The sequence below is a fragment of the Ctenopharyngodon idella genome, chromosome 19 (genome assembly GCF_019924925.1).
Source record: "Ctenopharyngodon idella isolate HZGC_01 chromosome 19, HZGC01, whole genome shotgun sequence".
Taxonomy (NCBI): domain Eukaryota; kingdom Metazoa; phylum Chordata; class Actinopteri; order Cypriniformes; family Xenocyprididae; genus Ctenopharyngodon; species Ctenopharyngodon idella.
The window spans coordinates 21,919,203-21,944,561 of NC_067238.1; the positions used below are offsets into that span (position 1 = coordinate 21,919,203).

Here is a 25,359-nt window from a genome sequence, read left to right on the forward strand (position 1 = left end):
CACAGTGTCAGAAAATTGTAGAAGCATGAAATAATCCACTTTGACAGCTTAGTTTCAATAAAAAAAATCCTTTTGGTGTGTGCATTTTGAATGTTACATAACTCAAAACTCATAACTCTTATCTCAAAAAAGACTCTTATCTGATATGACGCCCTCAACTTGGCTGGGAAAGTCTAGCTGGTCCACTTTATTACACACTGTATGTGCTATACACACCCCATTATGCACTGCATAATCCATACAAACACAAACAGCCTATTACGAAAGAATCTGGTCTAATTTAAAACTTTATTTTCAGCTGTTTAACACGCAGTTCAGGACTGATTATTATTCATTATGGTAAGTATTCCTGGCCTTGACCCATGTGTGTCTGTTTTCAGTTAGATTATCTCTGTTTGGGAGTGAGACAGTGCACCCCCAACTGCCATTATGTCAGTGTGTTCTCTCTTTAGCTTCCTGCTGACATGAGGGACTTATCTGACTAACTGTGTGTTTGAGATGCTCACCCTTGTGTCAACATGAGGGGCTTATCTAACTGTCCATCTATGGTGCAAACCAGTAAACCACAAACACACACTCACACATGCACTTGCATAAATACCCACGAACATGCACAGACACGTTCAGACACCAGACACACGTAAACACACACAAATATACACACTCTTTTTAAAGAATGAGGGAATACAAACTTCCTCCCTAAAAAAGCCAGTATGTGCATACAAAACCACAGGAAAGGTGTGATGCACAGTTGAATTCAGAACACATCTCAATTATCTTTCAGCATGCATCAGTACAGCTAAAATTAATATGAAATAAGTAAAATTTTATACAATACCTGGAGAATGCTATCCATCAGCACTTTTTAAATTCATTTTAATGGTAGTTGGTCAGCCAGGGTAGGACTCCCTGAAAGTAAGAGATTTGATATCTGTAATTATATATAACTTTGCTTTTGGGATCATAGGCTTTTGAGCCAATCACCAACATTGAGCTTAGAGCCTTCAATAATAATAATATTAATAATAGGCAAACTATAAATTACATATTTATTGTAAAATAAATGATAAACAAATATTTTCTGAGAGAACATAATTTGATGCTGCATGATCAAGTCTTCTTTTCGCAGCAGATGTACGCAGGGGCCAGTAATACGTTCACTACCATGTGTCCTTGTTTCTAAAAATAGTCGGGCTGGTCTGCACAGCATTAGTTCTGTGAGTAGGGTCAATGCAGCACTTGTGGCTTTGACTGCAACCAGCCCTGATTGCAGTGGCGCATCAGATATCCAAATCCCAGAAGACCGCTTTTTCTTTTTTAGTCTCTGATTTGGTCTGCTGGGTGATTATAACATTTCAAAGGGTCAGAGGTCATTCAAAAGCGCTCTAGGTTTGAGATGGCTTCAAGAGGGAACCGTTATTTGGTTTCCATCTGACAAACGAGGACAAACTATCCACGGTTTTAAAAGGTCATCCGAGCTCTGTGTACTATGGTAATGATTATGGAGCACTTCCAAGAAAACTCAATGACCTCTTTGAATGTAATTTAGGGCAATGCATATACTTCAAAAAGTTAAACACGACGCAGCATTCACTTCAAATCCCAGCGGCAGACCTTCGACATGTTTCCAGCTGTTAATTCAGCAGTAAGTATTACTGATGTGCACCTTTCAGCGGCACTGTTTAAAATTCCTGTAAAAGCAGACCGGTCTTGGAGCACATTCATTCAAACAATGCTTCCATCTTCACCCAGTGTGAAAGAAGTTCATCACCGCGGGGCGAGAGCTTTAGTACTTATCAGGTCACTACTACTTAAGCCATGCATACAGACAGCATACAAATCAGTCATTTCCATTCATTAGCTCATGCTAAGAGTGGGCAAAGCTACATAATTATTTGATTGAACTGTCTGGGCCAGCCCGCATTGTACCTGAGAGTGTCTGCCCAAACGCCTGATGCCTCCGGAGGGTAGCAGACAGGCTGTGCGGCTCTGATAACATAAGAGCCAGTCAATAAAACTACAGTGGGGATCCAAAAAAAATAAAATAAATAAGTGCATGACATTTTGCCCTGATTTAAAAAGCATGGAGCATGCAATTTGGCAAGGAAATCTGGTTGGCTGCTTTTTGCAAGAAAATCTCTTGGAAAGGACTTTTGAATTAGATAAGAAAGACATGAGGAGGCAATTTCAAGAGATGTCAGCCAAAAATGCACCTCTCCAAAAGGCAGTTCTTTAGCCATGCTCAGAAATCCTCCTTACTGGGTCATATATATGGGCCAAGTGTGTTTCTGCAGGGTATACAGGGTCTTGGAATTCAAGATTCATGGAACATTTTCCAGACGGCGGCTTTGAGCACTCTGAATGCGTTCAGCTGAGGATCAGATCTTGCAAATAGTCATTTACATTTATGCATCTGGCAGATGCTTTTATCCAAAGTGGCTTACATTGAATTCAAGGCTTACACTTTATCAGTTCATGCATTCCCTGGGAATTGAACCTATGACCTTAGTGTTGCTAGCGCCACAGACCTTAGTCAGGTTAGACGCCATGAAAACAAGGCTGTGAGGGATAGACTTACAGTCTTTACAATGGCACGCTCTGTATAAAGGTCCTATATCACATAATTTTCACAACTTTTAAAACTGTTTTTTGAAGTTTTTGTCTCCTGAAAGTTTTTTTTTTTTTTTTTCAGAAAGCTGAACAATTGGTATGGAACAACAGTACAATCCATTGAACGCACTTTAATTCTATCCCTCACAGCCTTGTTTTCATTCCTGTCAAAAATTAAATATGGTTCTACCCTAACTAAGGTCTATGCTCTACTGCTTGAGCTACAGGAATACACATACAGAAATAGTCAAATAGTCATATAGAAGTCGGCCTTGCTATGTAACATCTTACACAACAGCACTGCATGCATTATGTTACAAAGTAACTATCTGAAAACTACATCAGAACTGGTGTTGTGGAGTAGGCCTGTACAATATGCAAATGTAGTGATCGCCATCATATGGCATTGTAGAACTAGGTGCATACAATGGCAATGAAGCCTTCATGAACCCTAATAATTTATATTGCAATTTAATTAAAAATAATTACAAAAATAAAAACAATGAGATTTATGACTGCCAATCGATTAAAAATGAAATCACATTACATATACTGATTAATCAAATTAACCTGAATTATTGACAAATTTTCTGAGGAAAGCAAGTAAACATTGAATAGACATTAAGTAACTTACTTGAAATACACTATATTGCCAAAAGTATTGGGACACCCCTCCAAATAATTGAATTCAGGTGTTTCAATCACTTTCAATCAACTAAGTGGTAGGCCACGTAAAAATCACAGAGTGGGGTCAGCTTTAGTACTTCGGGGTCAGCGCAGAACTGTGCGCAGAAGTCACCAACTTTCTGCAGAGTCAATAGCTAAAGACCTCCAAATTTCATGTGGCCTTAAGATTAGCTCAAGAACAGTGTGTAGAGAGCTTCATGGAATGTGTTTCCATGGCCAAACATTTGCATCCAGCCCTTACATCACCAAATGCAATGCAAAGCGTCGGATGCAGTGGTGTAAAGCACGCCGCCACTGGACTCTAGAGCAGATGTGTTCTGGTGTTCTCTGGAGTGATGAATCAAGCTTCTCTGTCTCGCAATCCGATGGACCAGTCTGGGTTTGGCAGTTGCCAGGAGAACGGCACTTGCCTGACTGCATTGTGCCAAGTGTAAAGTTTGGTGGAGGGGGATTATGGTGTGGGGTTGTTTTTCAGGGGTTGGGCTTGGCCCCTTAGTTCCAGTGAAAGGAACTCTTAATGCTTCAGCATACCAAGACATTTTGGACAATTTCATGCACCTAACTTTGTGGGAACAGTTTGGGGATGGCATGGATGAGCGAGTTTGGTGTAGAGGAACATGACTGGCCTGCACAGAGTCCTGACCTCAACCCGATAGAACACCTTTGGAATGAATTAGAGCGAAGACTGCGAGCCAGACCTTCTCGTCCAACATCAGTGCCTGACTTCACAAATGCGCTTCTAGAAGAATGGTCAAAAATTCCCATAAACACACTCCTAAACCTTGTGGAAAGCCTTCCTAGAAGAGCTGAAGCTGTTATAGCTGCAAAGGGTGGGGCAACTCCATATTAAACCATACGGATTAAGAATGGGATGTCATTAAAGTTCATGTGCATGTAAAGGCAGATGTCCCAAAACTTTTGGCAACAAAGGGTATGTTATCAACATCTCAATAGTGTCATGTTTTTTTTAATTGATTTTACTAAATGAACACATTAAATTGACAGCTTTGTAACTTGTGACTTCTGTGTTTGAAAATATTTTATTGCTATATCTAATTTTCCTCTATACAGATGAATTTAAGTTGAATTGTTATCAATACTAATATGGTTTTCCAGGATGATCTTATAACATTCTACAGTTATTGACTAAACATGCTCTGAGGGTATGTTCTGGCCTCCAGCAAATGATCACTGGAGATCTGCTCTGGTTTGCTTTAACAGCATGTCAAAACTCACTGGAGTCTTCATAGTAACAAGATTATAAAGAAATTTTGGATCTTTAAAACGCATGTTCTTCAACTTGCAGTAAGCACAAAGGGGAAAAGTATTTAAAAAAATATTATAAGTCTTCAGTAAACAAGGAGAAAATGTTTTCATTTCACAACTCCTTCCAGGTAGACTAATTTACATATTGGTACACATAATGTCTGCGCCAAACTGACCCAGAGCAGGAGGAGTTCAACACCGGGGCTTCGGAGAGACACATAGATTATTAATGGATGAAGGTCAAGTCACTTTAATGAATGGCTAAAGTCATCAGCGACACAGGGAATACCGGGAGCCAGAGAAATGACCCTTATCTAAAGTTATGATGCAATTGGGTGAAATGGTTTCTTAAAAGAAAACAGGAGCAAAGTTGCTCCCACGACTACAGTAAACTCTCAGAAATTAGAGGAAGATTAATGACCGTAACCAACCAGACAGAAAAACACAAGAAAAAAAAAAAAAAAAAAAATTAAATAAAGAAGAATGAGGAAGTTTTTAGAAAACTTTCTGTGCACACATGTAAGAAACAAGAGTGTGTGCACTAAAACATACAGTGCACACGGCAAACATGTAGGACACCACACACAAATGTCATGTCTTGCCTCTAGACATACAAAGAGTCACGCAAACGCCAAATGTGATGAAATAAGGGTTAATATCTCCTGTCATACTTTATATATATACATATATACACACTGCACATCTGTGTAAAACACAGTGACAATTTTATGTATTATAGTGAGCTATAAAAATGACACTATGCCCACTGGGCACAACATGATTTACCCAAGTAAGAAATGATCTTAGATTAACATCCTTTGTTATTCCTGTAACAACGTTCTTATTGAACAATCACAGCTGAAACCCAGGGGTGGGAAATTTTTACCTGTTAAAAAGTCCCAATTTTCTCAATGTCCCGACTAAGGCTCTATAGCACACCTCATGTCAAACTGAAAGCTATATCTTGAAATCTATTATGCAAAGTTTTTAAACAGTGAATTCAGCTAATTGTCTTCTTTAAAGATGAATGTTCTTTATTTTGCTCCTTTTTTGTTTGACATAGTTAAACTGATCACCACCAACAGAATCAGGTTAATCTTCAGTGATGGTTATATGTTAACATTGCTTTAGGTCAAATAATCTAGGGTGAATGTTTCTTCTCAAGGATGAATGACTATTATATTTCACATTGAAACATTTTTCATGATTGCATTTTCTTTTTCAGACCATAAAAGGAGAAACTGTCCTACTCGTGCTCGTCCATACAATGCCGGTGAAGAGCAACCAGCTTCAAGCTTTATAGAAAAAGGAAAATTCACCATGAGATGTATGAGATCATTCTGTGGATTCATGTCTTGCATCTTTTTTTTTTTTAAAGCTTGAAGCTGGTCGCTATTCACTACCATTACCATTTAATTTTTTTTTTTTTTTTTTTTTTGAGTGTGATTTTAAAAACAAAGAAGGTGATATAGCATAAGAACAACACCAGGGTGAGTAAATAATGAATGAACTGTAGTAAAACTAATGGACTTGTTTGACTATTGTAAAAATTAATGGAAACACTTACATTTCAAATCAACATTTCAAACAAAAAATATTTAAACATTGACAAAAAGTAATGTTTGAGAATATCTAAATATACATCCAAATCACAACCTAATAAAGTAAAATAAAAACATCTATAGAATTTGCAAGCCTCTTTCTATATAAGATTACACCATGTGAGTATACAGTGATTACACCATGGCATTACAGATGTTTTTTTTTTTTATTTTTTTTTTTTACTCCCACCAGATGACACTAATCCGCCTTCAGAAATTGGATTTTTAAAGGTCTTAACAAAATAATAATAATAATTAAAAAATAAAAAAAATAGAAAAAAATGAATTATTTTCAATGGGAAAAAAAAATGATCATCGTTATTGCAGAAATATTAAGTAGTAAAATAAAATTCTCTCAAAATACAAAATAAAAAAGCAAAAATATTATTGAATTAAAACACATTACACTGATTTTACTGAAAATTAAGAAGAAAAAGAAAAAAGTTACATTTCAGCTGTTCAGTCACTTTTGACTGCAAACACCACAAGCGTGACTCCCAAAAGAACAATACGGTTTATGTACCCCAAAATCAGAGAGCAACAAAAGGTTGAAAAGAATGTTGCTGAAGCCCATAAATTTAGCCCTAAGCCCAAACCTGCAATCTGATTGGCTGATACGAATGCTATTCCAGGATGTTGTTCCAGCAACATGTTCTGCTTAGGTAAATCACATTAAGCATGCCTTTGGCCGGGTGTCAGTGAATCAAAGTGCTTGTTAATGTAAACAGAAGTGATAATTTAATTAAGTGTGTAGGAAAATTAAGATGGAAGATGGAAAGGTGAAGCCAGTGGAGAAACAAGCAACTGTAAAATGAAAACAGAAAGATGAAGATGGCCAGAAAGTTAAAGATAAATAAATGACTATTCTGTTCAGTCGTGATTTCTGTACTCATTTGATCTCGATTTAATTGCAAAAAACACCTAAATCAGGTTTGAAGTATAAGTACTCACTTTCTCTACTAAAAAACATCAGTATGGTGAGGATGACGTTGCTGTTTTGTTCGCCGTTTGTGGTAGAATTGTGGTCAGGGGCTTGAAGGCTGACAGTGAGCGGTTAGTGTATATGTGCACTGAAACATGGCCTTGACTGATGCAGACAGTGACAGTGGCAGCTTTACTCTGGGTGATGGGGGTCAGTAGGTTTGAAGCTAACACAAGTGGCAAGTCAAACTAGGTCAGAATGAAAGCCCTTAATGCATGCTCACACACACACACTCAAACATAGCGTGTTGTGTCTGTGTTGTGTCTGCACATTTGACAGACATGTGGATAAAGTGAGGTCATCCATCCAGGGATTGAGTTTATGCTCAGATAGAAAACAACACTTAACAGTGACCACACACAAACACATTTCACCCTGGTCAAAACTAACTGGGGATTGTCAGATAGTTCGAACTCACAATCTTTCCAAAACACTATTATTATTATTTCCAAATCTGTCTGTTAGCATTCAGCTCTAAAAATGAATTCTGCACAAGCTGATATTTGCTCTATGATCAAATGTTGACTCCCCATGAGGGAAGGGGAGGTGTGCGTTTCGAATCCAGTCTCGTAGAGCATTCATCTTTAAAGAAACCCAAACATTGACTGAGGTATCGGATTGGACGTGCATCAAGTCCATCTACCTCCCAGCGAGGCCTAGGGCAAGGTGAACGCATCCCCTCTCATTACATCTCCACATCAAAACAGCAACGCTCAACTTCTCATTAATCATTCAGTTACTCAGGGTCAAGACATTTCTTTATGGAGAGTAGCTCCACTTTATTAGCTTGTACAGGCCGTATGGGCACCAATTCCAGTGGGCATAATCAATGAGAGGCTGAAAATGAGTGACAGGCAGTTTGTTAACAAAATGGGAGAGTGTTTAATATGGAAGCCCTCTGAAAATAAAAAGGTAAAAATGGTAATTACAACTTTTGCAATTGGCACATTAGCTCTTGGATCTCACAATGTGACTCAGAATTATAACTCACAACTTTGTTTCCAATAATTGCAACTTTAAAATTCACAATGTGACTTAAAGTGATAGTTCACCCAAAAATGAAAATTCTGTCATCATTTACTCACCCTCAAGTAGTTCCAAACCTGTAGGAATTTCTTTGTTCTGCTAAACACAAAGGAAGATATTTGGAAGGATGTCAGTAACCCAACAGATCTCGCCCCCCATTGAATCCCATAGTATTTATTTTTCCTACTATGGTAGTAAATGGGGGTGAGATCTATTTGGTTAGTGTATCTTCCTTATATCAAATATCTTCCTTTGTGTTCAGCAGAACAAAGAAATTCATACAGGTTTGGAACTACTTGAGGTGACAGAATTTTCATTTTTGGGTCAACTATCACTTTAATATCTCACAATTGTTTTTCATAATTGGGACTTTATATCTCACAATATGATGCACCGATATTAATTTTTTCTGCTGATACCGATTATTCAGAATGATATAGGCCGATGCCGATACTGATAGTTTGAAAAATAAAAATAAATAAATAATTCTCCCAAATAACACTGCTAACTATACAGGGAACCCCTCTTATTTGGTACACTATAATATTAAAGGTTACAATAGACAACAGAGGTATTATATTCAGCTGCTATTTATTTTCATATATAATAATTACACTCAAATAAAATGAACATGTTTTTATAAAACTGAAATGTTTGTATAAAACTCAGTTGCACATAAGGTAGTTTTCATAAGCACTTGTCTTCATGGCAAATTTATACAAACATATAATTAACAGTAAATAAGCTCCTCTAGTGTTTTTTATAGCTAACTAAGGAACATACTGATGTCTTTCCGCATTTGAAACAGAGATTAAGTGATTGCATGAGACATGATACATTCCGGTAAGTTGTACTGTATCTTTCAACATACCCTTTGATGCTCTTGCATGTTTTCCGAGATACAAGTTGTAGTAATGTGGAAGAAAAGACTAGCGCTGCCGCTTGAACTAGGGTGCTACAGCGATCCGTCACGTCACATTTAAGAGCGTCAAAACGCTTTTTATTGTTTGAATTTCGTGATAAAATGGACAGAATTTCAAAACTGAGACTTTGTTTCTTATCAGAAGTAACAAAGCACAAAGTTCTTTGTGATTATTGGATGGGAGGCGCTACGAATAATGTTTGATATAGCAAAAAACAAACAAACAAACAAACAAACAAACAAAAAAAAAACGCAGATCTGGCAGCCCTGGCTTAACTACGGGTGATTCAGAGGGTCAAGCAGAGCCTGCTTTAACGCCGCTATTTTTTTATTCTTTATTTATTATTTTACTGTTACTGCGTTATATGCATAATTTCTGCTTTGTTTCTTGTAACTGAGATTCCAATATATCACAATTGTGACTGTGTTTCTCATAATAGCAACTTTATATCTCATAATTTCTGCTTTGTTTCATGTACTTGTGACCATATCTTGCAATGTGACTATTTCTCCTAATTCCCACATTATTCACAATTGCAAATTTATATTTCACAATGTGACTATATATATCTGGAAATTACGACTTTACAATTCACAATGTGACTGAATATCTCAAAATTGCAACTTTGTTTACTGTAATTGTGGCTTAATATCTCACAATGTGACTTCATATATCACAGTTACAAGTTTTTTTCTCTCAAAATTGCAATTTTATATCTTAAAATTGCTGCTCTGTTTCTTATAATTGTGACTTCATATCTCACAGTGTGATTTTATCTCCTAATTCCAACATTATATTTCAAATTGCAGCTTTGTTTCTCATAATAGATATTTTATATCTCACAGCTGTTTTTTTTTTTGTTTTTTTTCAAGTAATTGTGACCTCATATATCACAATGTGACTATTTCTCCTAAATTGTGACTTTATAATTCACAATTGAAACTTTATCTCTCACAACTGATACTTGGTTTCTCATAATTGTAACTTTAATTGTATCTCAATTGCTTCTTTGTTTCTCATATTGTGACTTCATATCTCACAATGTGATTTTTTTACTCCTATAATTGTAACTTTATATTTCACAATTGCAACTTTAAATCTTGCAGTGTGACTTAATATCTGGAAATTGTGGCTTTACAAGGACAACATAGGAAAATGTGACGAGGACTTGGCATAATAACAGAAGGGTTATGCAGGTTGAACTTTATTAGTAAAATGTAAAACAAGTAGTTTTTTTTTTTTTTAAATGTATGAAAATCACAGTCAGATCCATCAGGTTAAAAAGCATTAACAACTATCTATACATTGTGTAGTGCTCACGTATAAATTAATAGTAGGCTATGGCAGGAGAACTCAATATGTGCAGACAATAGGGAGGCACATAACCATTTGTCTAGATGAACATTATAACTACCTCTCACCTTTTTTTTCCATCAGGATAACTCAGTCCCTATAGAGTAAGCCTTTCCCCTCATCTAGAGACACACAAAAGAAAGTCATTGAGGCTTTTGTAGAGCGGGCGGCTAATGAGCACGTTCCCCATTGTGAGCATCTGGGCTGCGTGCTGTACATCTCCAACTAAACGCATGGATCGTTTGACACAATCAGAACCAGCCATGCGTCAATTAATGCATAATTATGCCTAAATAAATGGAACGAGAAGGAGAGGGGGAAAATAGATTTATTACAGATGGGTTTATGAACGATAAACAAAGCAATCGATCAATCTGGGGGTGGCTAGAAAGACTGCAACATGCTATTCAAATGCATGGTAATAATTCCTTTCGTCTTATATGCTTAACCCTAACAGCGCATGCAAGATGCAAATGAACTGCCAGACGGCAAAAAAATTTAAAAAGAAGGCAGCTTCCTTTGGTGCGGAAATGATTAACGTTAAATCCTACAACTGCAGCATGTTGATGAATGTTTGAATTTTAGTCAACTTCTCAAAACATCATTTTATACAATGAAAAAAATCAAAAAGTTGCCAAAATTAACAGGTTCTCTATGTCTCTCCTCAGGCAATTCTAGTACTGGCAGTAATAAATGCAGGGCTGGATCACGGTCCTGTGAGGCTCCTGGGCATCTCATCTTTGGAGACCCCCCAGTGGCAGACACATTATCATACTTTAAGAGACAAGGCTAAAAAATTATGAAATGAATGTTTCGGTGGGCTAATATTGCTCGACTAAAAATAGTAGCCGGGGGCCCTATTTTGTGCTCCATGCTGAGGGGCCCGGGGGCCTTAGTGGTCAGCTAACACTGTATGCTCCAAGGGCCCAGTTTCCTTTTGGAAGTCTCTGGCCACGAGGCTTTGGAGGTCCCTGATAGTCTGAGGCCTCAGGCACAAGTCCCATTGGTATGGTCCATAATCCAGCTCTGAAATCAGACTAATGTAGTAGGCCATGAATAAGATCAGGAAGATTTTTCTTTGTGACTCTTGAGTATGCATACACTGTACACATCAAAAAAAGAAAAAAGAAAAAACACTAATTACATTAGCGTATGATAATACCAGGTTTAGATCAGTAATAATGTTTATATGTTTGGTGTTTTGGCCTTTATAAATAAAACAAAACCTCACAGGTTTCATAGTTCTCAATATCACCACATAACAAATTAATAAATCAAATTAAATGAGGAATTCGTAATTAATAACGAATTACACATCTACTACAGTCACATCCAACCGGATACATGCAGTACACGCAGTGAACGCAGTTCAGCGCTTCCGTGTTTATATCCGAACACCGGCTCAGTATTGGCCGGCTCCTGCATCAGCATCACACGCATGCGTCATGGTGCTCACGTGAACAGTGTCGGCCAATATTGAGTCAGCGTTCAGACGTAAACACAGAAGCGCTGAACTGCGTTCACTGTGTCAACTGCATACGAGACTGACAGGGTAGAGAAGAAATTGTTAAATATATTAGTTATTTTGCGCACAAAAAGTATTATTGTCGCTTCATAACATTAAGGTTGAACCACTGTAGTCACATTGACTATTTTAACGATGTCTTGACTACTTTTCTGGACCTTGAATGACTAATTACATTGCTCTCTTGGATTTCATCAAAAATATCATAATTTGTGTTCCAAAGATTAACAACGGTCTTACAGGTTTGGAACGACATGAGGGGTGAGTAATTAATGACAGAAGTTTCATTTTTTGGGTGAACTAACCCTTTAAAAGGCTTAAATGGCCTATGAATCCATTGCTGGGTGCTCTTTATAAAAGCAGCTTTCACCATTGCTTAAACTGTCAAATTTCAGACAGGTATTACAAGTGGAGGTAGCCATACAGAACAAGCCAGTTGGGTACCACTCGATTTCAACTAGCTTGCATCACATTTAAGCCAATGTGGCCCCTCCTCAAACCTTCCAGTCCATAGAAACATTATGAGCTTTCTATTTTTCCATTTTATGGGATTTTTAGCACAGCCAGAGTCATTCAGTTCATACTGAGCAAAATTGTTCAGTTGTTTCTAGTGATTTAATCAATCAGTATTTTTGAGCTGAGGTTTTAACATGCATTGCACACCAGCAATGGACCAGAAATTGTCTTCTGCTAATGAGATGTGAAAGCCAATTCTGAACTAATTTAGCAAAATCAACCGTGGCAGTTTTTGGAACACAATTACCGACATGAGAAATTCTCCCAGCAGGATGTAACAATACTAAAATTTTAATACTACCAACACCAGTGAAATTTCATGATACTTGATCCCAATTCTGATGCCAAAAACCAAAACTAATATGCTAATGAACACACTCCATTATTTAAAGAGCTAAATATTAATAACTTTTATTTTAACAAAGCCATGTAGCTTTTGAAGTTTTTTTACTGAAATTAAATACTTAAATTTTCCAAGTAATTATTTAAGTTTTTAGTTAATATTGTTGTGTGACTTCTATCCACTTCCACTGGAATTCATTAGCACTTCAGGGACTCATGCACAGATCCAATGATTTGACAGAAATCAGATTCTTTTGCATTGCTTGTTTACATTAACATAAGACAAAATGACTGTGTTTACATTAATATCTCACCAAGATTTGAACAAGATGTGCATTTGTGTACACATGCAACAATTCAGAAGGAGCCACCTATCAGTCAAATGGAGTTTTCAATACTGGTCTCATCACATTTTTTAAGCATTAGTTAGGAAGGGTTTTTTTCCCTTAAGAAAACTTGGCATTCAAATTCAAATTGTGCACTTTAGGGGAAAAAAAGAAAGAAAGAAAAAAGATTAAATTGGGGTTCTATATAGAATCCTATAGAAGGTTCTTGACTCAATTTTAAAGGATCCTTTATGCCAAAAAGGTTCTATAAAAGGAGAAAACTTAAGGGTTTGGGATGACATGAGGGTTAGTTCTTAATGACAGAAATTTCATTTTTGGGTGAACTAACCCTTTAAAAGTAAATTCATAAAATGATCCCACGATGGGAAACCCTAAAAAATTTTTATATATGAAATACCTGAAATACAAAACATGTTAAGATTCTATATAGAACCTTTTATTCTAAGATTGGCTCAAAAGATTAAGACATTACCACCAAACAACATTGCCACCAAATGACAGATGTCATTCGGAATAATTGATATCATAATTGATATAAAAAATAAAGTTAAAGGTGAATTTGACTGACAGCATTTTTTCTTTTAAATTTCTATAGATTATGATCAGTAAAAGCTTTTGTTAAATGGCCTGAGAAGACATGCACAGTACTGTACAACAGAAGATATTTGAAGGATCATGTTATTGCAAATACTATAAATCACAATATTCAGAATTTCCTTACACCCCCTCACTTGTGCGCTATGGATCAAGCTTAGAGTTTAAGCCTGCCCGATATCTCAAGTCTCTCCCAGGAGCCAGTACGGCATCCCTCTGACCCAACCCTCATCCATATTTAAGGCATCCATGTAACTGTGTGCTCCATTTAAGAGCTGATAAGAGCTGATGTACATCCTCCAAATAATTTCCCCCCAAATAGTTATTTTCCAAATCTTTAAAGTGCATATGTGACCCAAGTCTGGTTTTCACATCCCCCGATCCATCATTCCCTCTGTGCGTGATAGAATGGCAGTTGCAAGGTCATTCCGGCTTTCAGGGGGGATCCAGGGGAGGTGGGCGGACAGGAACGTGGGGATGCAGTGATGTGGCCTCTGGGTTTTAACCCCCATTTTCCCCACCATCTGCGAGGCTGTCAGAGAGGGTTATGACAGGGTTAGGACGGGGTTATGACCGGGCGGGAGCTCTGCGGGGAGGTTTCCGCCCACACTGCCGAGTTAGAGCTCTCTGACAGCCATACGGAAAAGAAGTCGCCCGGGTCTGTGCCTACAGCCGGATGAGATGTCAAACTCTCAGTTGAACTCAGCTATGCGATCGTCCAGAGTGCACTGACTGAGCTGGCCAGGAGGGAGCAGCAGCTCCGGCCACAGACACACAGAGCCACATGCGCTGGTGGTGTAAGGCACGTCCCTGCCAAAAGTCACGGTTGCGCTGGAGCCAAACGCAGTTTTAACACCGTATGCTTACACATGCAGACACACACAGTCCCTTACATAAGCTGGAGAGAAAGAGGCTATTTAGACTGACAAGCACACACACGTGCACACGGTTGTCTTTTTATTTAAACAACGGGACACGAGTATGATAGCGAGCTGCCGGGCATTTCTCCATGACGAGTTATTTCTGGCAAGTTACGCCAGGTGGCACAGCTTCCTTCTGGCACCTTTGCCAGTTCATGCCGGGCACACATAATGACAGTTTAATCGGCTGACCACATTTGTTGCTCTTTCTGCTGGGTAGACTCCAGCCACGAAAGCTGCAGTTAAACCTCTCCTACTCGAAGTGACGTTAACAAGCAACCTTGTTGACTTACTGAAAGTGTAGATGAGTCCTTTGTAAAAAAATCATATAGCATGCAGTAAAGTGTAGTGTGTGACACATCGTAATCACACACACAGTTGATTGTCTTTATGTGGGTGAATTTCAGAAAAGCTTTCAAGAAGATGTCCTGATCATTTGAACACAAAAATAACAGGATGGAAATAAGACATCATGTTGTGCTCAGAGATAAGCCTATTTTAGTGCACTGTGACATTGTGTGTGTGTGTGTGTGTGTGCACGACTGTAATGCAAACAAAAATGATATCATCCAATTAATTTACAAATCAATGTATTACAGTATTTTGTACTTTTCGTTATTGAATTATATATCGATCAGGCATAACATTATGACCACTGACAGGTGAAGTGAATAACACTGATTATCTCTTCATCACGCCACCTGTTAGTGGGTGGGATATATTGGGCAGCAAGTGAACATTTTGTCCTCAAACTTGATGTGTTAGAAACAGGAAAAATGGGCAAGCGTAAGGATTTGAACGAGTTTGACAAGGGCCAAATTGTGATGGCTAGATGACTGGGTCAGAGCATCTCCAAAACTGCAGCTCTTGTGAGGTGTTCCCGGTCTGCATTGGTCAGTATCTATCAAAAGTGGTCCAAGGAATGAACAGTGGTGAACCGGTCATGGGCGGCCAAGGCTCATTGATGCACGTGGGGTGCAAAGGCTGGCCCGTGTGGTCCGATCCAACAGACGAGCTACTGTAGCTCAAATTGCTCAAGAAGTTAATGCTGGTTCTGATAGAAAGGTGTCAGGATACACAGTGCATCGCAGTTTGTTGCATATGGGGCTTCATAGCCACAGACCAGTCCACCACCGAAAGCACCAACAGTGGGCACGTGAGCATCAGAACTGGACCACGAGCAATGGAAGAAGGTGGCCTGGTCTGATGAATCACGTTTTCTTTTACATCACGTGGATGGCCGGGTGCATGTGCGTCGCTTACCTGGGGAACACATGGCACCAGGATGCACTATGGGAAGAAGGCAAGCCGGCAGAGGCAGTGTGATGCTTTGGGCAATGTTCTGCTGGGAAACCTTGGGTCCTGCCATCCATGTGGATGTTACTTTGACACGTACCACCTACCTAAGCATTGTTGCAGACCATGTACACCCTTTCATGGAAACAGAATTCCCTGGTGGCTGTGGCCTCTTTCAGCAGGATAATACACCCTGCCACAAATCAAATGGTTTGAGGAGCACAACAATGAGTTTGAGGTGTTGACTTGGCCTCCAAATTCCCCAGATCTCAATCCAATCAAGCATCTGTGGCATGTGCTGAACAAACAAGTCCGATCCATGGAGGCTCCACCTCACAACTTACAGGACTTAAAGGATCTGCTGCTAACATCTTGGTACCAGATACCACAGCACAACTTCAGGGTACTAGAGGAGTCCATGCCTCAACGGGTCAGGGCTGTTTTTGCTGCAAAAGGGGGACCAACACAATATTAGGAAGGTGGTCATAATGTTATGCCTGATTGGCGTATTAAATGGTTTTCAAACATTTTTTCAAACAAATTCAATATATGTTTTAATTTGATAAGTTGAAGGGTAAGGAAACATGCAGGGTAAGGAGTTCTCTTATCAAAATAGTGAAGAAAAAAAATCTTTGCAAGCAATCAGAGGCATATTAATTTTACAATGTATAAAGGCAAACACTTCATACAATCTTCTGACCTGTACAAGTAAAAAAGGATAACAGTGGTGTATGTTTAACCTTGAGCAAGAGGAAATCAGATAATAGAGAATAAAAATTGTTTACATTTAAAGAACGTTCAGAGTGCTTGCAGTATAAATATGGAAGATGTGCAATCAAGCAGAGCAATCAGAGATATACAGCTGACACTGTCCTGCTCTGACCCCAGCAGCTCCTGTCATAACACTCACTAATGGAGCTGTGTGTACTGCACTGACCTTACAACATCCCTCTCTCTCCTGCCTGTGAGATACCACACATACACACACGCAACCTCAGCCTAAACTCAATTGCTCTTCCTCAGCCCTTATCTAAATGTCTCTGGCAATAACACGTTGTCAAAACAACCCACTCTGCATAGTCCATATATTAATGGGGAAAATCCAGACGCATTACTGAGAAAAAGACAATTCTGACCTAACATATGGTTTTAATCATACAGAACTTCATGAGATGTAACCACCTCCTACTCAGTTCAGTATTTAGTGCTAGTATTTTTCCAGTTGATTCCCAATAAGAACCCCCACCCATGTCCGGGCCCTCTCGTAACCTGTCCACCAGGGCAGAATCTGAGGTTTGTGGGACTGGGCTGCAGTGAAAGTGACCACGGTGGTGATGGTTTTAATAAAGCCTGCTTTGTTGGAGATGGTGGTGAGGAAAGTAGCTCTAATTATTTATGGTTTACACATGGCATATTCTGGGTAAAACACCTATAAATAAAGCCCTACTGGAAATTCAGGCCACTGTGAAAATAGACAAAGTCAACAACAATGTGAGCCAAGGTTTCAGAAATAAAACTGCTACGCTGCACTTCTACTGACTATTTAAGCAGATCTGGGATCTATATTTAGGAGAGGTGTGTTTAGATGTGGCCTTGTTGTGTTGGCAGGGTGTTTCACATTGTGGCTTTGCTAGGTTATGATGTCATGTTAAATACAGTGAAAAATGGATTTCCTCAAGCTCAGCGTGACATGAACGCTTAGCGTTTCAGCATTATGACATCATCTGTTATTGTATTTTTCCAGTAAAGTTTGATAGAGCCAAAATGATATACTCCTGGCCACATGCAAGGCTTTCTTTCGTATTCTTTGCAATATAGTATCTATTTTGCTCACACTCACTTACACAGTCGTTCACTCACTCACTCACTCACTCACTCTAATGCACTTGATCACTCATTCACTCTCTCTCTCTCTCACTAACATTTCTTACTAAGTTAATAACTTGTTGATTCACTCCCTTACATATACTTGTTGGTTGTCAGCCATTTACTTACTCATTCACTCAATCATAGCTAACTCATTTACTCACTCATTCCTTCATTCACTTACCCACTCACTCATTCATTAACTTGCTAATTCATTAGCATTCTCACTCACTCATTCACTGACTCTATCATTTTCTATCAATTGTTCACTCACTCATTTGCTTAGTCACTCATTAGTTCACTCATTCATTCACTAAATCAGTTAACTCATTCTTTAGCTCGCTCACTCACTCAATCATTCGCTCACTTATTTGCGCAGTCACTTATAGCTCATTTATTCATTAGCATTCTGATTTACTCACTCACTCATGAGCTTTCAGCTATTTACTGTGCTTATTCACTCAATCATGGCTAACTCATTCACTCACTCACTCACTCATTCATTCATTCATTCATTAGCTCACTCACTCACTCACTCAGCCATTCATTCATCTGCTCACTCACACAGTCATTCATTTACTCAAACATTTGCTCAGTCACTTGCTCAGCCACTCATTAACTCATTAATTTACCCAATCAATCATTCGCTCACTCACTCATTCACTATCATTTCCTCTCTTATTCATCCATTCAATTATTTGCTCAGTCACTCATTCATTCACTCAATCACTCACTCATTTGCGCAGTCACTTATAGCTCATTTATTCATTAGCATTCTGATTCACTCACTTACTCACTCACTCATGAGCTTTAAGCTATTTAATGTACTTTTTCACTCAATCATAGCTAATTCATTCACTCACTCATTAGCTCACTCACTCACTCACTCACTCAGCCATTCATTCTTCTGCTCACTCACACAGTCATTCATTCATTCAAACATTTGCTCACTCACTTGCTCAGCCACTCATTAACTCACTCATTAATTCACCCAATCAATCATTTGCTCACTCACTCATTCACTGACTATCATTTCCTCACTCATTCATCCACTCAATTATTTGCTCAGTCACTCATGAGATCACTCAAACATTCACTCACTCATTCATTCTTTAGCTTGTTCACTCATTCAGTGGCTCTCATTTAGTTTCTCCTTCACTCAGTCACTTATGAGCCCACTAATTCATTCACTCAATCATTAGTTTGCTCACTTGCTCACTGTATCACTCCCTTAATCACTTACACATTCATTCACATATTCACTTATTCTATCTCTATCTGTCTCTCTCTCTTCTCCAGTGTGTGACTTCAGGCACCCAGACTTTGAGACATTGAACTCTTGCCCTCAGTTCCTGAGCTCGCTCCACCCAAAAGCCCTAGAGTTTAAAAATAGGCACAATCCAAACAGAGAAACCGCTTCTACAAAAATCCCCCATGAAGTCACTGCCATTTGAGTGGCTCCAACTGACAGCTATAGCTTCTTATCAAGAAATTCACATCCCCACACTCTCAAACACACAATCCCCTTTTACAAACAATTTCTACAGCAAATGCTGAGCCAGGAAATTAGGACACTGTCTATTATGCCACTTATGATATACATGAGAGAAGAATATATTTAAGTAATAATATTAAGATACTCCCTAAAAAATTGCTTGCGAATAACATCATTATTTCCACTTTCTCCGGCTCTGTGTCATACCACAGAATTCAGAGATCTACATATTTCACATATTGCTAACACAGCAGTGGAGTTCTTTTGTTTTTATTACAGTCTTTCTCCCCGTAAGAAATGGCAGTGATGCTTCCATAAACAATTTGAATGGACTCTTTGTCAAGCCAGGCAGAATGCAAATAATCCTAAATCAAGGGGACCAGAACGCAATGGATATCTCTGTCTCATACTTAGCGTTCGCATTCTGCTGGGTAATTTGTGCTGGAATGGCCCCTGAAGCTTTATGGGTCAGTAAAAGTGTTAGAATAAGGAATGTTTTATCCAACAGGGCTTTGTGTGCAAACGTCCCATTTGATTTACAGAGCGCATTTGCCGGTGATAAAGCCATTGTGATAGAGAGAATGGAAGAGTCGTCCGTATGTATTATTCATACTGTGGTATTTAACAATGAATTTTTTTGTGTGTGTGTGTGTGTGTGTGTGTGTGTGTGTGTGTGTGTGTGTGTTATGCAGCTTAATTGTCTGACTGTAAAACAAATGAAGAACAGCAGCCAGTTGGATGTGTCAATTAAATTTAACAGTCTCCATCCTTAAGAACATAACATCCTGGCCTTAGGGTTGCCGTAGCGCCTTGTGTTGATTCACCAAAACACCTTCACATAAACAACGGCATCTCTCACACAGGCACTGTTTATGACACAGGACAGTGAATAAAGCTAGAATACACATATTTAGGGGCAAATTCACTATACAGTTGCACCACTTTTGCATCTTATTCACTAACCACCATCCAGCTTATTCAGGTGCTAAATGTGCTGGAACTGAGCTGTTCCATAAGTATTTAAATTAAGTCCGTGTCATTTTTTTGCCGGCGTAAACACGCCTCCTTTCTATGTAAATTAGGCTCATTATAGATTGCTCCTTATTCACAAAACTCAGCTCGATTTGACTGGCACAATTAACGTTGCACTATTAACATTTATGGAAAGCAGGCATTAAACAATTTCATTTTAAAAAGATGTTTGTTTAAATTTACTATTAATTATGGCAGGAGTAATTTATCAACACATGGAGACTGGGCATATATCGAGACAGCGTAATGGAACACACTTTCTGCAATTTAAAGAGTGATTCAGGTTTTGTAGAGATACTATAAACTACCAGCAAAGTATAGCAGATTGTCATAGTCTGCTGAATTGTCTATTCATTTGTTTTAATTTATATATATATATAATGCTTAATACTTCGATTAAATGGGTCTGAGAGGATCTTCTGTGAACTTCACATAACCCATTCTATGAACAAGTTTACACTGCCTTCATAACCTGCATATATTATCTCAGTTAAATCCCCATTCCTGGTATTACAGGCTGCATTAAAAGAGGCGGATTGCTCACAGATTTGCAGTGATGACAGTAAAGGACTGATTAGAGAATATAATTGATTGGATACAGTTAGAGGGATGAGGAGATGAGAGCTGATCACTAAGATTGAGATTGGCAGATGGGTAAAATGGATTGGATAGACTTCACTGCGGGTGAGAGACCAGGGAACGGGAAAGTGGTTGCATGTAGAGGGAAAGATTAAAAAGAGACTTATTAACATGAGAATGAGAATGAAAAAGAGCTATTTTTGTTTAGCGTGGGTGGCTGGTTTTAATATATTTGCCAGGAAGCAAAAGTGTGACGTAACCCAAACAATAGGGTAAAAACAAGCTCAGACTGTGAAAACTGTGTCTGTTGCAAGAATATGATATTTAGGACTGCTTATTTTAGGGATGAATTCTTTTGGCTATACATATAAATACACATACAAACACATAAATCTAACCCAATCCACCTGCAACAGCATTTAAAATCATTTGCCTATTTTTATCAAACAGCGTCTCAGCGAGTCAATTGTTTCATGATGTGGAGAGTCGACAGGAAGTTGTTATCTGATACAAAACTCCCAAAAAATCCTGCTTGCTTTCTTGACAGCTTGTATCCTGAATGTGGGAGTTTTGGACCTCAAGAGAAACAAACATATATGAAAGATGTATACGTGTGTGTTAGCAGGGCCACAGACCCAGAATATAAGACATGTAGGGGCCACTTCCTTCTTACTGTTTAGCAAAACCTAGATTTCATAATCGAAGGAAATATGGACCCACCACATCGATACCCTCATGCACTGAGAGAAAACAGACACAGTCAAGACAGTTAAAAATCTCTCCACCAGGGGGGCAAAAGGCCTATAAAGTCAGCAAAGCATGAATAAATCCAAACGCACTCTGCAGCTCACTCTCTACTCTGTGCGATCAACTAACGCTGCAGCCCATTTCTGATTGGCTAGCACCCTGATTTAGCCATGTAAGCATTCGGCTGCCTGTTTTGATTGGCAGAGAGGTTTCAAACAGCCATACAGTGGCTTCAAGACATATTTGCACACTTAAGCCACACGTACAAACATAGGAATGTTGCTGCTTTAGATAACAAAATATCAAAGCAAGTGGAATTTATTTTTAAGAAAGATCTTAAGTACACTTTTCAAACAAAACATTTCACAAAAAGACGTTTATTAGGTTTTAAATTAAAGGTTTTTTTATAGACCAAAGGACCCCCCACCAAGACACTCACGGAGCCCAATATAAATATAGATGTTTCTTCCTAACATTTTGTTATGACTTTTATTAAGAACATTAACTAACACTACTACTATAATATGACTGCATAATATTATAATAAGAGTTATATATTTTTACACTATAAATTTAGATATTTAATATCAAAGACTATAGAATAACAAGACACGTCACTCTTATTGTTTTGAATGGGAGAAAGTGCAACGCACAATATGGCGGAATAATTCCCGCCTTCTAAATAGAGCCAATCGCCGACTGGTAAAGTCATCGTGTCACTGCAGCGGCCGTTAGAAGCTCTAACTCCTATAGAAACAGTCAGATGCGCGCCTCCGAAATGAGACACGAGACGCACATTTAGGATTGTGCATGCGCATTAGCTTGATCCATCCTGAAAAATACCATTTTTTGTCATGATTCGAGCGTTTAGAAACAAAATTTATGAGACAGTTGTTAGATTTCATTGGTGATTTCAAATATGAAGTTTAATTGAAAGCTTGGCAAACAGCTTTGGAGAACTTGATGTTTCCCCATTCAAAGTGATAGAAGCTGCACTTGAATGCCCGAGAGGCGTTTCTAAGATGGCCACTGAGTGAAATGACTTGTCTTAAAGGGACTTTATTTAACATAAAGTTAACGTTTAGAAATGTCATGATTTTTTTATTTTTTATTTTGAAGGATCATGTGACACTGAAGACTGGAGTAATGATGCTGAAAATTGAGATTTGCCATCACAGGAATTAATTACATTTTACAATATATTAAAATAGAAAACTGGTATTTTCCGTTCTATCATGACAACTCTCGAGTATTTGGCATGGTAATGGGTATGACAATGTTGATATGTTAGATCTGCTAAGCTGCTGCTGCTTTTATTGCTGCTGCTTCAGAGCAAGTACGGGACTTGCTACTGCCAATACATACACAACACGCTGCTGTGAGCAAGTGAGACATGCTGCTGCTGTACAATATAATGTACATGAATTACCCATAGAAGATCTATACAGGTGAAGCTGGGGAAGGTGAAAGGTTTCTGAAAGCATGCTACACTGCTAAGGCAAAAGCTACCCAAGTATTTTGAAGGTTGAGCATGTAAGCTCATTGGCTACTGATAGAGCAGGAGCCAATCAGCTGTGCCCTATAGATATTGAGGTGATTACGAGCAGGTTGAGTTAAAGGACCTATTAGCCTGCGCCATCTAGAGTTTCACGACAGAACTTTGTATTTGTAAAAATATTTTTGTATTTTTGATTTAATAAATGCAGCCTTAGTAAGCATAAGAATTTTTTTCTAAAAATTACAAAATTTTACCAATCCCAGTTTTTTGGACAGCGGTGTATGGCGTAAATAACCACTAGAGGCACACGCCTTTATAAAATAAAGTGAGCATAACCAAACATATGAAGTATATATCTTGCCGCTCACATACTGAGAACAGATCTCTGGTGCTGAGCACACATGACTTTCCTCTTCCTTTGTGTACATCTGTAGGCCTGCGATCTGCCACCCATATCTTTCCTGTGATCTGAGAGTCTATGTGGGAGTCCAGGGCATTGCCAAGAAACATACAAAGGCAAAAAACTTCCCACACGTACGCACACATACGTTAACCGCACGCGTGGCTGCTCGACGTTTGAGAGACCACAGCAAAGCCAGCCCCCCGGTTTTTCAAAGCAGCATATCTTGACATGTTTCATCTCCTCCAGGTAAGCTCAGGATAAGCAGCCGTTTTATTTAAGAGACTCTTTGTGTTACACAGTCGATTAGAGAGATTGTCAGCCACATCCTTTGAAATTACTCCCAGCACAAAACATCACTTGGTACCTTCAAAAGCTCATAAGTCACTTCAAACTAGTGAAAAAAAGAGCTTTTTCTTCCTGTGTAACTATAGGGAGGCGTTGAGTAATGAATACCACAACAGTAAATTATGAAAATTACAAGATACAATGTTTTGATGATATACAGTTACCACTGAGAGTTACGTAAAAAGACCACATGAATAAAACTCAGGCTGTTTAGTGCCACATAAGGGTTATACAGAGGACACAACTGAATTCATTGTGCACCAAGTAATTATTCCACATAAAAAGTTTTACAACAAAAGAAATGGATAGTACTTTGACCAAGAATTTATAATCGTCAGACAAACACTCCAACATATCCATGGCACAGACAAAGTTTTTTTATTCTACATAAGTTGTCCCTCCTTATAGTGGCCGCCTTGTTGCGATCACATGACCCTCTGAATACTTCTCAACAACAAATATATTAGTGGAAAAACTATATTGCAAAATATGTAAGAATGCAATGTAGTCATATATATTTAACAGTAAAAAAAAAAAAAAAAAAAAAAAAAAAAAATAATATATATATATATATATATATATATATATATATATATATATATTATATATATATATATTTTAGAAAGTACAAGTGTAAAATTATAAAACTCATTTTATAGCTGTCTTAATTTTGTCGTTCTCAAACATTAAACTATAGAGCTTTTATTTTGTTGGAAAACTGCAGGGAGCCCTTAATACTTCTCTTTTGTTGACAACAGTCGGTTTATAAGTGCTCCTCATTACAAGTTTGGGAAGATGGTGGGTGCATGTTATATTCCCAAATGCACATTATAAGTGACCCAAACTCAGAGCAGATGCAGACAAGTTTCTGTGGAGCAGCTTTTACTGTGAGTCGAGCCACCCCAGGACACCGAAAATACCGGATCATGAGCTGCTTGTGTGTAAAAGAACACGGTGTCATGCTTTACTCTGAAACACATAGCGCATGTATCTATTTAAATCACAGCCTTTGTGATTTGATAATTGCACTATGCAATATCACTATTTCTGTTTTATTTCAATTTCGAATTGTAAAGCCCTACTTCAACATGCCAACCAGATAGCGCTTTATACAAAAGATTGTTTCAAAGTAGCTTTACAGTGACAAACAGAGAAATAATGATCAATGATGCAAAAAGAATTAAATTCTGCTGCAAAGCAGCTCTAAAAATGACAAGTGTGTCATTTTTTCAGCTGAAGTCAGTTCAGTGTTGATTCAGTTCAGTTCAATAATTATGTAGTTCATCAATTCAGCTATAAGCAGCTCTACAGAAGACAACAGTGTAGTTATTCACTTTGAGGCAATTCAATGTTGATTCAGTTCAATGTTGAACATTAATCTCCTCAAGTGTGAATCACAGCATTAT

The 25,359-nt window shown here is 38.2% G+C and overlaps 1 long non-coding RNA gene across 4 annotated transcripts in view; it reads right to left on the minus strand.

The window, feature by feature from the left end:
- The window catches only part of LOC127501481 (uncharacterized), a 137,273-nt gene that overhangs the window by 40,373 nt on the left and 71,541 nt on the right, over positions 1–25,359 (minus strand). Inside the window, exon 4 of one of the 4 annotated variants that reach the window (XR_007926619.1) lies at positions 839–909. The exons of the other annotated variants lie outside the window; for them this stretch is intronic. This is a non-coding gene — a long non-coding RNA (uncharacterized LOC127501481). The remainder of the gene's footprint in view (positions 1–838; positions 910–25,359) is intronic. 4 annotated transcript variants of the gene reach the window in all.